We start from the raw sequence: 13,149 nt of genomic DNA on the forward strand, positions 1-13,149 counted from the left end.
CATTCCCTTCTCCTTCAAACCCACTGCTTCCCTGGGGCTGGAATCTGGTCTCATTAACTCCACTGAAGTCATTAGGGTTACCCCAATGTGGTGTGAATCTGTGGTACTTATATAGCCCCGTCACTGTGGTAGCTGAGCATCTTGCAATTTGTAATGTCTCTCTTCTCCCAGCACCCCCGGGAAGCAGGGCAGTGCTATTATCCCATTGTATAGATGGGGAACTGGGGCCTAGGAAAGCTAAGTGACTAGGCCAAGGTCACACCAGAAGTCTGTGGTAGAGGAGGGAATTGAACACAGGTTTCCCCATTCTTAGACCATTGTGCCTATCACTGGAGCATCCTTCCTCTCGTTACTGCAGATTTTTTGTCAATTCCAAGGCCAGAAGGGACCTGGATCGTCTAATCTGACCACCTGTGTAACACAGGCCAGAGACCTGCCCCAAATTCCTACAGCAGATGTTTTTGCAAAACAGCAAATCCTGATGGGAACATTTTCAGTGCTAGAGAATCCACCATGACCCTTTGCAAAGTGTTCAATGGTTAATTACTCTCACCATTAAAAATGTACATCTCCTTTCCAATCTGAATTTGTCCAGCTTCAACTTCCATCCATTGGCTCATGCTATGCTTCTTCTGCTAGACTGAAGAGCCCATTATTAAATATTTGTCCCCTATGTAGGTACATTACCCGTTAATCTTGTCTTTGTTAAACTCTAGGAGTTCAATCTATTTAGTTTATCACTAGAAGGCAGGTTTTCCAATCCTTTAAGCATTCTCATGGCTCTTCTCTGAACCCTCTCCAATTTATCAACATCCTTCTTGACTTGTGGGCTCCAGAACTGGACACAGTATGCTAGCAGCGATCACACCAGAGGCCAAATTCAAAGATCAAATAACCTCTCTGCTTCTGCTCGAGATTCCCCTGTTTATGCATCCAAGGATGCTATAGCCCTTTTGACCACAGCCTCATATTCACCTGATTATTCACCCTGACCCCAAACAGTGATGTAACTGAGAGCAGAGGTGGGCCCACCATGTAGCCCTCCCACACTGGTGTCCCCCACCTCCAGCCATTTCTCCACACCCTCACTGGCTCCTGCCGGCTCAGGTCTGTTAGGGTGCTGGGTCTTTTGGGCAGAGTCAGTGTCTGATCCTAGGGCTTGTAAAGCAGGGGTGAGGTAGGTTCAGGATTCGGACATCTGAGGGAAAGGAATTCTTTCCTCTTCAGGATAGACCCTGGGGTGCTGTGCCTCCCGCTCTGGGGGGAAGCGACTAGAGGAGAGGGGGTCTGATCAATCTGCCTGGGTCTCCCACACCCCACTTTGACTCACTCACAATGGCGCCCTCCTGGAACTCTGCTTTACGGCAGACAGGGAAGTGTTCGCCCATCAGCATGGCCTCCCAGCACCCTGCCCTCACCACCAACAAGGGGGAGCAGCGTTGCAGTCAGGGGTCTGCACCCATGCTGGGAGAGGGGAGCGGTGTCGGATCTAATGGAAGGGTGGTCCAGGAGGATTCAATATGGTTAGAGAAGGAGTGTCTTTACCTGTGCTGTCCTGTCTCTGCCTGCCCCGTGCCGAGAGCTTTCAGACACGTACCTGGGGCCAGATCCTCACCTGCGGGAAGTGAGCCTGGCTCCTGCCTTCTCCCTGCTCCGACAGGTCAAATTGGGGCCAGCTGGGGGTGCCGAGAGTCATCCTGATGGGCCTCGTATAAGCATTTGGCTAAGCTAGAAATGTACATAGATGGTGCAACCTCCGCACTGGCTGCTCAGAGGAACCTTGGCCAGGCGCGGCCACCTACAGCAAGATGTGCATTGTACTAGAGCTGTGCTACCCTGCCTGGGGTATAGCAGAGCTGAGTGGGAGGGGTCCTGGCAGAGAAGGACCTGAGGATGAAGGAAGCTCCATGATATATATATCCGATATATAGGATCTAGTCTGCCTGCACTGCAGACCCGTGCCCGTGTCTGGGGGCGAAGGAGCCAGCAGACGGGAAAGAAACCAGGATTAAAAAACCCCCAGCCCATACAGGAAAGAAAAAAGCTGACAAGGAAAAGAAATAGCCGAGCCCAAAAGGGACAGGAGAGAAGGTGGGGGTAACTCTACCAGGGCAGGGAATGAGTGGGAGAAGAGGGAGGGCCCAGCTGTCACTCCAGCACATGAGGGCTCCACTATCACTCAAGGACGAGGGTACTAGAGGGGTACAGTGAAGGCCCATCCCAGGGACAGACTCCTTCAGTTCAGGGCCTTGCAGGTAGGTGGCTGCAGCTCCTCCCCTTTGGGAACAACACGTGGAGGGTGTTTGTGTTTCTGAAGATTCCCGCAGCCCAGCAGGCACCATCGAGGGTGGCGTGCCGTGGCGCACCGTCTTGCTGTCGCCGTTGTTAGGCCAGGACACGTCAATATTAGTAGGATTGCTTGGACAGGCCAAACCCAAGCTGGGATCGTTTCCAGCTGGGACATTCCTGCCTATCGGATTGTTTGGAAACACGCACTGTATGGCTGTGTGATGTCAGCACAGAGCATCACCAAAGGGGCCCTCTGTGGGGAGAGGGCCATGCAGGGAGTCGGGCAGAGGGAGGAAGAAAGATCTAGCTGGAGGAGGAGGATGATTCGGTGGGGGAGGGAGCAGTAAGGTGAACTCTGTGAAGAAGCTCATGAGACCAGCCAAACGCTGCACAGCACGGCCCTGCTCTGTAAAATGGCAGCATGGCTTTCATCTGTATCCTCTCCCAGGGACTCCACATCAGATCTGCTTGGTTTTCACAGGTGAAAGGTTGGGGCTTTCCCCTGAGTTTCTAGCTCTGCAAACCAAGTCTGGCGTCTGAGATTCCAGCAGGGTTCCCTCACCACCAACAAGGACTCTGCCCTGCAAAATTAGCCAAGTCACTGTTGGTGACTCCCAAGCTAGACTGGAATCCAGCCTGCTCCATTGTAGCTGTGTTAGCACAGATTACTCCGGCCATGGAGTAACGGCCCTTGCACATGTACCCTGGCTACCTGGCAGAGACAGTGATGTTGTGAGAGAAATGCGGCTGTTCAAGCTGGGGTCTGATGATACAGAGTGAGAGCTGATAAGGACAAAAACCCCAGCGAAGGCATCCCCCCCTTCCCAGTATCTGGATGGCATATGAGTGTCACGTGCAGCAGAAGGCAAGAAAGTGCTGGTTGCTGCCATATTAACCCCGGCTGGGGAGTGAGCCAGGCATCTCCAAAGCTAAAAGCACAAATTGAGCCAAAGAGTAAGGCGGGATCGGGTACAGAGAGTCCATGTCACCCACGCTGCCCAGTGATTTTCACTACCACTGAGCATGTACTTTAAAGATGCCTCTGGCTGCTTTGGCTTATACCTGTGCAGTGTTTGCACCAGCAGGAGGACCCCAACCATGACCTCGCCTCACCAACTGAGTGTGCTGCCCTGGTGCTCTGATCCGATGGTGATGGGGCCATGTCAGTACTTAGAGGACAGAAGGGCCATGGCAGTGTGACATGTTACTGAGGATGCCTATGGAGCATGTTGCCAAACCCCACAAGAACCTCGCTCAGCTGCCAAGCATTGGCATCTGCCCTGCCATGCCATGCAACCCTAGGTTAGGACTGGGTCTTGTTTGTGTCGATACAGCTATGGCTAGAGAAGCCCTCATGCTGAATGCCCCACCATGTCTGTGCCATGTGCTGCCTGATGCTAGAAGATCTTTGCTGAGCAGAGGAGGAGACGATGCAACTATGTAGCCATGAGGTGCCATAGGAAGGGACCCAGGAAACAGTCTAACCCTAACCTCATCCCTAATCCTAATGCTGTTCAGTGCTTGGAACTGTGGTGGGGATTATTGCCTGGCATTATTGTACCCACTAGGATGTGGTAAGCCAGGCTCTGTCCAGCCTCATGCAGAACATGCAGGGGGCCATTTATTCTGAGTGGCAATGGGGTCTAGAGGGCAGGGCACAGGCCTGAGAGGCAGGAAAGCTGGATTCTGTTCCCAGATTTGCTGTATGATCTTGGGTAAGTCGCATCCTCTTTCTGTCTTATCTATTTAGTTGCAAGCTCTCTGGGGCTGGAGCTGTCTCTTTACCATGTGTGCACACAGGGCCCAGAACCCTGGGTCCGTGATTGGAGTCGGGGCTACGTGCCATGGCTGGAATACAGAAGATAACAATGCTAGCCCTGTGCAGATTCATCCCCCGGTTATCTGAGACCCTCCACACCACCTGAGCGTGCTGCGCTGTGCTGGGTGGGGTGTGCCTGAGCCCTGGATTGCAGCTTGCTGGATTCTGCCAGCCATCGGCGTCTCCGCCACAGAGGCTCTCCATGTTTTATGGCTGAGCCTGCAGTGAAGGGAGCTGATAAAAGCCAGACACTCATTATTTATGAACAACATGGCTGTGAGGTGGGGACACAGCGCCAGTTTTGCAGCCCGCAGAGGAGGCTGGGCACAGTGCTGGGGGCACAGGATGGGTAGCGCTGAAAGGGAGGGGCATGGCTCGGGCAGGCAGATGGGAGTGCGGGAAAGGAGGGGCTGTCTCGTGGGACATGTTGGGAAGGAGGGAGAGGGGCTTAGAGGCACCGTGTGGACTGTAGGGAGGAGATTTCCCCCCTTCAGGGAGATGAGCACTCTTTCTTTCCACTCCTGCCTTCCAATGCTGGGGTGCTCCGGGGAACCTGGCTCTGGGCACCCCGGTTGGTTGTGTGCTGGCTCGGAGGGGCAGCCCTGCTCTGTGCGGCATGTTTGCCAATGGAGGGGTGCCCAGCCTGCACGGCACAGACCACAACTTCCTCTGCCACCCCCCCTTGTCACATCAATATTTAATCAGTCTGGTCTCGGACAGATCCAGGCAAGGGGGCGAGGTTGGGAGCAGGTGCCAAGGGGGATTCTAGGGGGCAGGCAGCCTGGGCTGCAGTGTGGAGGTAGCAGGAGAGAGGATTTTGCCTTGAGTGGGTGCTTTGATATTTCCTCCAGTGACTCCTGTTGGGAGAAGCAGGGACTGGAGTAGGTGGGGGCTCCTGCATAGCTATTGCTCCTTTGTGATGCCCCCCACCAGAGCCACGAGCCAGGAGGTGCCAGGTTTGGGGGAGCTGTATAACTGTGCTTTGTCTCACCGCTTCGCTGGCCCAGACGTTGACAGAAACTCACCAGACAATCCAGTCGGCCTTTATTTTTTGGGAGCTTGTGAGGGGAGCTGCTAGGTAGGCTGGAGAGGAGGCAGGGTTTGCAGGGGAGAAGAGGAGGAATGGGGGAATGCAGGCAGAGGAGTGCTCAGAATTTACTTCAGGCAGAGGAGTGCTCAGAATAGTTGTGATGTTTGCCATTTCTGAAGGCTCTGACATGCCAGCTCTGGGCAATTCTCTGTTGGCAGGCTTTTGTGCCCTGCGAAGATCTCCTCTGCAGTAGCACTGGCCTCTGAAGGAAATACGTTCCCTTTGGGGGTGGGAAACACGTGAATGTGCTCACAGCCCTGCAGCCAGGTGGGGAGCAGGCCAGGTGCACACTCTGTTCCACGGCTCGGCTTCAGGAGTTCTGACGACCAGAAATAAACTCTGCTGCCTGTCAGCCGTCAGTACGGAATTTGAATCCACAGCATGAACAGCACAGAGGATGTGGTTCAACGTAGAGTAAGAATTCAGCTCTCTCCCAGCATGTGCCAGCCTTATCGGGAATGGCGTATTGGTGTGCACAGAGTGCTCCCGGCAGCTGCAGTACCTGCCCCTCCCTGCAGGAGTCAGTGTGGGGCATGCAGCAGGAACACCAGCCACAGAGGCAGTCACATCTGCTCCAGACTCAGCAGGGGTAGAAGGAGGACAGTAGGGGATACTGTAGAGGTGCTTGATGTGGGCTGGTAATGGGCACCCTGAAATCCCTCGCTCTCCCTGCAGAAGATGATCTGTGCAGTGCGCGTACTGGACTATGGACAGTGAAGGGGTCAGGTGTAGTGTTCTCTAGGTGCTACCAGAATACGAACAATTACTTATACTATCCTATGACGTCCCCTGTCCTGTGTCCTCTGGGTGCCACATATATTATAGAACAGCAATTTCAGAAAGGGCTTGGGGAGTTTGGGGACTGTATTTCATATCGCTCCAGAGATAAGGCCCAGGGGCAATGTTATCGACGGCCCAGACAGGCAAGGGACACAATGAAATAGAACTAATCATTGTTTTCAGAAGAACCCCCCTAACCCAAAATAGCTTTCCTGGACATAAAAGGGTCACCGTTTTCAAGGCTGTACTCTTAGGGTATGTCTACCCTGCAAACACACACCCTGGGCTGGCCCATGGAAGCTGACTCGGGCTTGGGCCGCAGGGCTGTACAATTGCAGTGTAGACATTCGGGCTTGTGCTGGAGTCTGGGCTCTGAGACCCTTCCCCCGTCTGGGGGCCCAGAGCTCAGGCTCGGCCTGCACCACAATTTTACATCCCCACAGTCCAAGCCAGCTGCTACGGGCCAGCCCCGGGTGTGTCACTGCGGTGGAGACATGCCCTTAGAGGCCAGACATGTTATCATGCCTGTCAGTATTTGACATGGGTGCGTAGGGACATTTCAGGGAGGGAAATCAGGACAGGCCTTGGAGCGCATGAGAAATCCTTGGGGCGGGGCAGAGCTTGGAGAGGCAGAGATGGGAGCACGGTAAATGTTTTAGTAAAAATAAGCAGTCTTTCCTGCCCAGGGAGGGTTGTTATTGGTGTCTGTCTGTCTGTCTGTGTATGTGCTGGACGGTGAGGGGGTGAAACCTAGAGGCTCAGCTTTGCTGCAGACAGAAAACGGTCCGTGTCTCCCGCTGGCAGGGCCTGCCCCGTGAGTGCTCAGAAGATGAGCTGGGACAATGCTGTTACATGGATTCTCTTTCATTTGAACTTTGGTGATTAAAGCTCCACACAGCCCTGCTTGCCTGTGAGCCGCACGGGCTCTGGGCAAGGGAACAGACAGTGGGAGGTGGGAGGGTGGAAGGACAGGAGAGAGGGGAGAGCCAGGGAAAGGCAGAAGCCCAGGGAGCGAGGAGAAGAAAAGCCAGGGAGAGCGAGGGAGCAAGAGCAAAGGGCTGGAAGGAGGGATTGACAGAGAAGGTGAGAGAGCATGGAGGAAATGGGGGGCGCGGCACAGTATGTTCCAGAACCCCCTTTGCACAGCCGGGAGCCTTCCAGAAGCAGCAGTGTCATCTCCCTGGGCAGAGACAGCCAAAACACACAGAGCTGGGGGAGCTGGAGTGGGGCCTCGGTGTGGCAGGGAGAAGTTGTTGGCTAGTTTAGCTCAGCTGGTCGGGGTGGCAGCCAGGAGGCATTGATCAAGTCACTCTGTCTTTTTGTCCTGTCCTTCCCCTCCCCCTTTCCCTCCCTCATGGGGGAGGATGGTTTAAAGGCTCACAGATCTAGCCTTTGGGCGAAGGGTGGTTTGAAGATGGGGTGGCACACAGAAGGGGCAGCACAGCACGCTCAGGCCTGACCTACAGCCCCTTTGGGGATTGTGCTGGGAAAGCTTGGAGCTGAAGAGACAGGACTGTGCTGACTATCACACCATGGGGATCAAATCTTCCCCACTCGGCTCTGCCCCCTCCATCCGCCTCCCCCACTCTTCTAGCCCGGGGTACCCACAAGTGCATGTGGAGCCCTGCTAAGGCGCGTCATTGCTACCCATCCCCAGAGCTGGGCCTCTGCTCAGCTCTGCTGATGCACCCAAACCTGCCCCTGCAGCCCCCTGCTATTCCAGTCTTGGATCCCTCCTGAGCAGAAACAGCCAATCATGGCGCACGGTAGCACCCACTGATGGTTTGGACAGAGCATGGTCCAGACCATGCAGTTCATGTCACCAGTCTCGGATGGTGAAAGGGCTGGGTGCGATAGTGATCTGCTTTCATGGGTTGGGCCGTATTTGAGGCTTGAGTAGGAATGGAACCATGGTGAATAGGAAGCAATTCTGCCTGCTGCCTGAACTTCTTGGGAGTTGAGTGCTTGCCCTAACCTGACCTTCTGGAGGCTTCTGCTGTAGGCCATGGCAGCAGACACTGGCTTAGCTGCACCATTGCTAGCACCTAGTGTGGACGTGATTTCCCCGATGCCACTACGCCAGGGATCGAAGTTCCACTGTAGACAGGGTCTGAGTTTTGCTGGGAAGGTGTGTTCCAAAAGGTGTGAGGCACTGGTTGTCCCCTAGGGCACGGCTCAATGGGGCTCATCCTGAGTACCATCGGCTACCCCCTGATGCAGTGCAGGGATGTGTCCAGGACTGGCTGGGGCTAAGAAGCTGGGTTTGCTAGCAGATGGCCCATGTCACCGTGCCTGTTAACCCAGCATGCCGTGTGCAACCTACCGCCTATCCCTCAGAAGGGGGTGGGGAGACCAGGGTCAAAGTAGGGAATGTGTAAGGAGGTTTCTTGCCCAAACAGCTGGGGGCGGGGATGGAATTTATATCTGATTTACCATGGTAGGTGTTTCAAGGTGTCCTGCTTCCCCTCAGAGAATGAGGACCAGCGCCCTGCTCTGGATACCCCAAGCCCAGCCCCCCGGTGGGAGGCTAATGGGTGCTTGGAGATCCATGTACCTTTGCTGATGGGGCCGAGTGCATTTCACCTGTCATGCCTGCAGATGTTTCATCAGTGTTTCATGGCTTGGTCTCTGCCCCTTACATCACGGGCCTGGCCTGATGCTCTCAGATCACTGCTTTGGTTTTTAATTATTGAGGGGTTTTGACTCAGCTCCCCCATGGGAATGACCTGTTAGAGCCCCAGTCTGTCTGCACAGCAGCTGCTGCAGAGTCCAGTGCAAAGCCCGTTCAGGGTGAGCCCTGGGCTAGCTCAGAGAGCCCCCTTCAAGGGAACAGAGATATGAACCCCTGCATGCAGATAAGACACACATGGAGCTTGGACTAGCAGTCTGGGCCTTCAGCTCCAAAAGCATAAGCCTCTCACTCGAGCTAAAGGAGATCTCCCACCATGGGCCCTAGTGATAGATCCCATATGCTCTCCGAGGGCCCTCCATTCCCCTTGGCTCACGCTGTCTGCACCAGGTCATACTGCTCTGCCTTGCCATGCACTTAGCCTCTATTTGAGTCTAACGCTGCTTCCTGCACCAAGCTGAGTAAGGGTTTAGGAACCTACAGAAGAGCTGGAATCTAGAAGGAATGTTTCCAGGTTCAGGCACTGTTAAAATGCAACCTTCCCTTCCCTGGTCCTTGATGTAACCATGGCATCTTCCTATCCTCAGTCTGGGAGACACTGGCAACTGCTTCAGAATGACAGATGAGGAGTTTGGAATGGTGGCCAGTGCCCCATACATATGGCTGCCTTTGGCACTTTCCAGTAAAACCACAGGACAGGGTCAGCCCCACGGGTCTATGCCAGCCACCTGCTGCTTTCACCAATCACCAGGATGTGTACGCACCCAGGGCTCCCTTTCCAACTTTATCAGTGCACGTGGGCTTTGTAGCATCATGCTGCATTGTTATAACGGAGCACTGGGTGGGCCCTTTTTCTGTTACAAGCATGGTTTTGGGCCCTGTGGCCCAGTGGTTTGGCGCAAGGCTAGGAGTCAAGAAACCTAACCAGACCTGCCACCAACTCGTCATGTGAACTTAGCCAGGCCCTTCAAGCACCCAGTCGTGCTCCCCCTTCAGTCCAGGGAGGCTTTGTCATTGGGTTTCATAAGAACAGCAGCAGGCCCTAGACTGCCCTGTGCCTCGGTTTCCCCATTTGCAAACTCTGCAAGATGATGCTTAGCCACCTTGGAAAGCACTTTGAGATCCTCAGGTGAGAGTGAAAAGCACCATTGTTAGTTTTGCTATTAATGGACTTGTATGTGGCCTCAGGTGGAATCACTGAATACAAACGCCCCCTCCTCCCCCTTCCTCTTGCACCAGTTGTCTCTTTAAGAGGGACGGTACGGAGGGGCCAGACTCTCAGCTGAACTCAGCACCTGGCACTCCCATCATGACCTTTACAACCAGTAGGGTTGCCAGGCATCTGGTTTTCGACAGGAACACGGGGTCGAAAAGGGACCCTGGTGGCTCTGGTCGGCACTTCCGAGTGGGCCATTAAAAGTCCGGTCAGTGGCACAGCGCTGGTTTTGTTTCTTTGTTTTGTGTTTCACTTCTTCATGCCATAGAAAGAGGCTTTTAAAAATGCCCCTGTGACGAAGCAGGACTGTTCTTAATGTTTCCTCTGAATATTGTGGGGGTGCCTCAGTTTCCCCTATGCAGTTCTTAAGTATCTAGGTGGTAGGATAAGGGTGTATGATTGTTGCAGAGCCCTAGAGGGCAGGTATGTGCAGGGGTCTGGACACAGAAAATGGCCAACACCCTGTTTCCTGGCAACTGATGGCCTGGGCCCTTCCCCCCTGCAAGGTGAGAGCTAAAGGGTTGGAGAACAAAGGAATCAGGTGGCCTCCTGGCCCAGAAAGGAACAAAGCCCAGAGGAGGAGAGGCTGGAGGGGGAGGCAGTTTGGGGCTGGCTGGGGACATGGAGTGAAGTGCAGACATGGTTGTCTGGTTCACTGCCCCCCAAAATGGACTCAGCTGAGGGGTCCTGTTCTCTGCACCTACAAGCTCTGTGTTAGACCATGTTCCTGTCATCTAATAAACCTCTGTTTTCCTGGCTGGCTGAGAGTCACGTCTGACTGTGGAGTTGGGGTGCAGGACCCTCTGGCTTCCCCAGGACCCCGCCTGGGTGGACTCGCTGTGCAAAGCGCACGGAGGGGCAGAGGATGCTGAATGCTCCGAGGTCAGACCCAGGAAGGTCGAACCTGTGTGAGCTGTGTGTCCTGCAGACAGTCTGCTCACAGAAAGGAGACTTCCCCAGAGTCCTGACTGGCTTCGTAGGGAGCAGTTCCAGAGCATCACCCGGGGACTCCGTGACATCCCCTCCCCCGGATTTACCTAGAAAGATCAAACTACCGTGTGTTGCCCTCCTTCTCTGTTGCTGGAGCAGTGGCAGATCCTCAGGCCTCTGATGAAGGAGCTGGGGGCCGGCGATTCTCTCACACAGAGAGCCTTTTCCTAGCTGCGTGTCAGGTGTTTGAATTAAATAGGTGTCAGCAAAGTGAGTTTTAAACAGTCTGACTAAAAATTCTCCCCCTTCCCTCCCTTTGGCTCAGAATGTCACTCTCTGGCCAAGTCGGAATCCCACTCATTCTCCGGTTTTCCAAGGAGCCCTCCAGCAAAAAGGAGAAAGACAAGAGTTGAGCTTTCCAAAATTAAAAACCAACCCAAATCAAAAACCTCATCATGAAACAAGTCAGGCCTTGTTTTCTTCCGGTCACCTTTAAAAGGCAGCCGGCTAAAAAGCAGCAGGTTTTCCTGCAGGGTGTAGCGAGCCTGTGGAAGTCAGCCCTGCAAGAGCTTGTTAAGGAGTAGGGCTGGGGCTGCATTTCAGAGCAAGGCTGCGTGGTTTCCTGATCCCCGTAGGTAGTTGCACGAACACAGATAACGATTTGGTTATTCAAATCTTGTCATTGCACGACCTCTTGGGAGAGGTACAGGAGATCTCTGCTTCTGTCTCCCTCAGCTGCACTGAGGAGAGCTGGACCTAGGCTGGATGGGGGCCAGCCCAGATGGGCCCTCTCGCTGCTGCCTTAGGGAGACTCCTGTTGAGTGCTTTGCTGCGCAGCTCTGCTGCGGAGCTACAGTGACTTAGGGAGACCAGCGAAACGAAAGCCAAGGGGCTGGGAGACTTGCTGCTCCCTGTCACTGAGATTAGAGGCCTGAACACAAAGCCAAAGCATGGTCAGCGTAGGCACCCCATTCCTGGGTGTCTGGCCCTGGCTCCCAGGGTCCTGCAGACAGGAGTCATAAGTGCAAGCCTTCTCCCTCCTCCCAGAGTGATTTAAATTGTTGCCAGGGTAGGAGGGACCACAGGGGCGCACAGCTGCCTCTTGTATAGACTGGCCCTGTGCCCCCATGCACGTCATTTCACGGAGCCCAATGCTGCAGGGGGACTATCTCGCGGTGGAGGTCAGACAGCAGTGAACGCAAGGTACACTGTGATTGTGCATCTGGGTCGGACTGACTGGAGCCCTGGGGGCTTTTCTTTACTGCATGTTGGGGGGAATATGAATTTGCTATGGAAGATGCCTTGTGCAGGCTCAGTTGGAACACGGCACCGCGTGGGCCCTGGGCCAGGTCAGTGCCCCGAATAGCTGTGGGGCTGAAGTTGCTTCCTACTGAATCTATTGGATTATTAGCTTTGAGTTTGAAATCCCACCCTCCCCTTTGATCCTTCCAGACTGGTGACTTACCCTTTTAGTTCCCAGGGCGTCAGAGCCCCCTTTGGGAAGGGGCTGCAGCCACCCCCATTGAGAAAGGTGGTCCTGGCGTTCTGGGCATTTTTAGGCAATCCCACTAGTTAAGATACTCCCCATGTGCTGACGTGACCGGCAGCCGGCCAGCTGGGGCATCTTGCTTGTTGTGTGGCCCAGGATTTGGGCCCAGTTGCCCTGAGCCTTGGTTTGGGCTCCGTTTGTAGGGATCGTTCTCAGGAAATGCCTGAAACTGGCCCCCTGATTTCGCTAAATGAAAAGTCCAATGTTGCCCATGGCAGATTAAGACTGAGTCCTTTGATCCTTGGGATCCATGTCTGCGGGTTGGAGGGAACTTGAGGGTGAAACTGCGGCAGGGCTCAGGCAGATTTCTGCCCGTCTCCCGCCTGCTGGGTTGCTCTGTGTTGCTTGGGATGGAGGGAGAGAAGAATCCATGGGGGTGGGCTTGGGAAGTGGTTTCATTTGGGGGGCCCTTGTATTGTGGTAGATCTGAGGCACGGTGGGTGGGAGCATCTCTCAGCAGGGCAGCTGGATCTGATGGCCCCGGGAGCTGTGACCCCCGCAGTGCTGGCTATATTGGAGACGAGGGCCCTAGTGTGGGGGACCTGTTAGCGACACTGATCATTTGGGTGGCTGCTGCTGGCTTGACGCTCCAAGATGTTAATCCCCATCGCTGTGTGCAGTTGCGTTTGCCATCTCGCTAAGCCTTCCTGACAATGGACAGGCGGCATTAGGCCTGATGCTGTAAATTCAGGGCTCAGGGACAGGCAGTGCCTGCTTTTGATAGCTAATCACCACATGGCTTCTCTGTCTCCAGCTCAGGGGAGTGGAAAGCTTGGATGTCACGTGGCCAAGTCCTCCTATTCCTGTCCAGGTGGGGGTCCCATATGGGCTGTGCCTCATGGCCCTC

At 54.5% G+C, this 13,149-nt stretch overlaps 1 protein-coding gene across 4 annotated transcripts in view; it reads left to right on the forward strand.

Moving 5' to 3' along the window:
• The window catches only part of EPB41L1 (erythrocyte membrane protein band 4.1 like 1), a 152,008-nt gene that overhangs the window by 78,349 nt on the left and 60,510 nt on the right, over positions 1-13,149 (forward strand). The gene's annotated exons all lie outside the window — the stretch shown is intronic.

Source organism: Caretta caretta, chromosome 13 (genome assembly GCF_965140235.1).
Source record: "Caretta caretta isolate rCarCar2 chromosome 13, rCarCar1.hap1, whole genome shotgun sequence".
Lineage (NCBI taxonomy): Eukaryota > Metazoa > Chordata > Testudines > Cheloniidae > Caretta > Caretta caretta.